The sequence below is a fragment of the Geospiza fortis genome, unplaced genomic scaffold (assembly GCF_000277835.1).
Source record: "Geospiza fortis unplaced genomic scaffold, GeoFor_1.0 scaffold315, whole genome shotgun sequence".
Lineage (NCBI taxonomy): Eukaryota > Metazoa > Chordata > Aves > Passeriformes > Thraupidae > Geospiza > Geospiza fortis.
Window position 1 is genome coordinate 149679 of NW_005054648.1, and position 4030 is coordinate 153708.

The following is a 4030-nucleotide window of genomic DNA, read 5'->3' on the forward strand; positions in this document are numbered from 1 at the left end:
CCTGGGGGGAAGGGCGGGGCGCCCGTGGCCGCCTCCCTGCAGCGTGGCTGGGGCAGGTGTGCCCAGGTGTGTCACAGGGACACCCCAGGTGTGCCCAGGTGGGCTCCAGGTGTGCTCAGGTACACTCCGGGTGTGCCCAGGTGTGCCACAGGTACACCCCAGGTGTGCCCAGGTGGGCTCCAGGTGTGCTCAGGTACACTCTGGGTGTGCCCAGGTATGCCCCAGGTGTGTCCTAGCTGTACACACCTGTGCCCAGGTGTGCTCCAGGTGCAGCCAGCTGTGGCCAGGTGTGCTCCAGGTGGGCCCCATGTGTGCCCAGGTGTACTCCAGGTGGGCCCAGGTGCTCCACAGGTGGTTCCAGGCGCACTGGGCTGTGCCCAGGTGTGCCCCAGGTGTACCCAGCTGTGTCCAGGTGCGCCCAGGTGTGCCCCAGGTGTATCCAGCTGTGCCCAGGGGCACTCCAGGTGCGGCCAGGTGTACCTTATGTACCCCAGGTGTGCCCAGGTGTGCCCAGGTGTGTGTGTGCGTGTGCTCTGTGTGTGCAGCACAAGATCCAATCACTCCTTCCATTCTCTGTTTCGTCCTTGGGTTGATTATTTTTGGGTTTTTTTAAATTTCAATTCCTTTTTTCTTCCTTTTCCCCCCTCCTCTGATTTTTTGTTTTGTTTTTTTGATTTTTTTTATCTCGATCATTTTTGTACAGAAGAAACGAGAGCCTTTTTTTGAATAACAAAGAGAAAACACACACAAAAAAGAACAAAAAACCAAAAAAAAAAGACCAAAAAAAAGAAAGGAAAAAAAATGAAAAAAAAAATCATGATGCAATTTCTTTGGATTGCAAAAAAAGCAACTCTTTACATTTAAGTGAAGTGTCTTAACATTTTATATTGTTTTAAAAAATATATTTACATATTATATATATATAATATACGTAATATAAATCTATATATAAATATTTAAAGAGGGGAAAAAAACCTAAAAAAAAAAAACCTTAAAAAAAAAGGAAAAAGAAGAGAAATAAATAAATCACGTCCGGTATTATTTAGGGGGTGGATTTAAAATCCCTGCTTAGGTTTAGAGCTCCTCGTGGTTCACAGAGCGGCTTCGTCGCCCTCGCGCTGAGTCCTCGCCCTCTGTCCCTGTCCCCGGGGGTCCCCAGGTGTCCCCTGGTGGCCCTGGGGACCCCCGCCCGCCCCCAGTGCCAGCAGCAATAGCAGTCACTGACGCGTTTGGCATTCATTTCGTTTTTAATTAATTTCTGTTCTCGGTACCAAAGTGAATTCTCTGTAGCAAAGCCGCAGCTCCCGGGGCCGAGCAGGTGGTGGCGCCTGGCGCTGTCCCCTCCCCTGTCCCGCGGTGTCACCTCCTGTCACCTTGTGTCACCCCAGGGGGAGCGCGGTGACAGCTCCTGAGCTCTGCTGGCTGGAGGTGACAATGCCACCCCCTTGGGGACACCCAGATGGAAGTGACAATGCCACCCCCTTGGGGACACCCACATAGGATGTGACAATGCCACCCCCTTGGGGACACCCAGATGGAGGTGACAATGCCACCCCCTTGGGGACACCCAGATGGAGGCAATGGATGTGACAATTCCATCCTCCACGGGTGACAATGTCACCCCCTTTTGGGACACCCACGTGGAGGTGACAGTGCCACCCCCTTGGGGACACCAAAATGGAGAGGTGGCCATGCCACCCCCTTGGGGATGCCCAGATGGAGGTGACAATGCCATCCTCCTTTATGACACCCTCAAAAATGTCATGGGGGGTGACAATCGCCACCCTTGTGGTGACACGCGCAGAAATTACATGAGGCGGTGACAAGTGCCGCCCCCTCGTGGACATCCTCAAAAATGTCATGGGAGGGTGACAAGTGCCACCTCCATTGGGACGTCTACATGAGGAGGTGACAATTGCCATCCTCCATGGGGACACCCCAGAGAAATGTCATGGGGGTGACAATTGACACCTCTCTGGGGACACATACGTGGCGTGGGTGACAAGTGCCACCCCAAAATGACACCCTCAAAAACGACGGGGAGGGGGTGACAAGTGCCGCCCCCTTGTGGACACCCTCAAAAATGTCATGGGGGGGTGACAAGTGCCGCCTCTGTTGGGACACCCACGTGAGGAGGTGACAATTGCCACCCTCCATGACAAAAATGACACTGGAGGGGGCTGTCCTCAGTGTCCCCACCACGGTGTCCCCACCTTAGTGTCCCCAAGCTGTCACCGATTTTGGGGGGGGGTTGTCCCTTTTCCCAGCCCCACTTTGTCCCCAAGCCACCCCTCCCCGCTCGGTGCCGCTGGCTCAGAGCAGGGAGGTGACAGTGACAAACCAGAGGGTGGCAGCGCCGGGTGAGGGGGTGGCAGGTCCCAAGCTGTCCCCAACCCCCCCCCAGTGTCCCCTTTTCCGGCTGGTGTCCCCGTGAGCGTGATGTCCCCGCGTGCGTGTGCGTCCGTCCCCTTCATGGCATCGTGCAAATCCCTCGCTGAAGCAAGAAAACAACAACAAAAAAAACACCAAAAAAAAATCAAAATCAACAACAAAACAACTCGATTCTGGTTCAGACCAGGAAAAAAATATTTAAAAAATGATTTTTAAAAAAAAGAGGAAAATGTGTAAAAATGACAAAAAAAGCCCAAACCCAAGCGCTGCCTGCATCGTGCATGTGTCGGAGGCGCCCGCTGCATGCGCTCCCCGCTTTACTCGTCTGGATGTTGTTTCAAAACAAACAAACAAAAAAGGCTACGACTCTGAAAAGGACAAATAAAAAGGACAAACTGAGAAGAAAAAGCAAAAAAAATGCCAAAAAAAAGGAAAAACAAGGAATTTCTGGTTCTCCTTAGAGGCTGTTTTGGGGTTTCTACGCCGTCGTGTGTCTCTCTCTCTCTCTCTTCCGCATGAATTTTCTCGTGAACTGTTTTAAAAAGGAAATAAAAGGAACAAAAAGTACAAAAAAGAGTAGAAAATGGAGGAAAAAAAAAAGGAAAAAAAAGAAGAAAAACATAAAAAAAAAAAGCCTCTCACAGGGGAAAAGCGGGGCAGGGGAGGGAGGGGACACCCCCAGCCTGTGCCACCCCCGCGCTGTGTCCCCCGTGTCACCGTGGATGCCATGGGTAGTTGTGTGTGACCGTTGTAATTCCCGTGACAAAAGGGTTGCTTTTTATTATTTTCCTTTTTCCCTTTATAATTTTTCTTTTCTATCAGAGTGTCTGGCTTTAATAAAATTACCTTTTTTTTTTTTTTTTGCCTCTTTTTCTGTCTTTTTCTGGCGATTTTTTCGCTCATTTTTACCCCCTCTCCCTGAATTTTGAGAAATTGGGAATTGAGAAATTTGAGAAATTGAGAAATCTGATAAATTGAAAACTGAGAATTTTGATGGGGATGGGGCATCCCCAATTCTGTTATTTCCTCCCCACAGGCTCAGAGAAAATGAGATTTATCCTCCCATGGATAAACCCAGGAATAAAAATTCCCAGCACCAGGAACTTGAGGTCCCTGCCTGCCAAAAAAAAAAGGGAATTAATACCAACAAAACCTTGAATAACCAGTTTATTTCCAATATATAGAATGGAGGTGGGGGGGCAAAGCAGGGGGGATTTTTTGGGTTGGTTTGGGGCTTTTTTTGCAGTTTTGCAGATCCTGACCGGGCCGGGAATGGGGGTGGGAAGGGGTTTGGGGGGGACATGCAGGAGGGTTTTAAAAAGTCACCACTGGTCCAGCACGTCCCCTGCTCGGGGCTGGCCTTTCCGCTGAGCAAAACTTCTTAAAAAATCCATATAAATCCTTTGGGATATGTTACACGGGCAGGGCCGGTATTTACAGGGGGAAACGAACAACAAAAACCCAAAAAATCAAAAAGAAAAGAAAAACCATCAACTTTACAGCAAATATTTGCATAACGTATGAGAACGACACGGAGAGACGGTGACAGGGTGTGACACCAGGCCACCGAGGTGGTGGCACTTGTGTCCCCGCGTGGCCAGGCCGGGGTCCCCAATGTCCCTTCCTAAAGTGCTTCTGG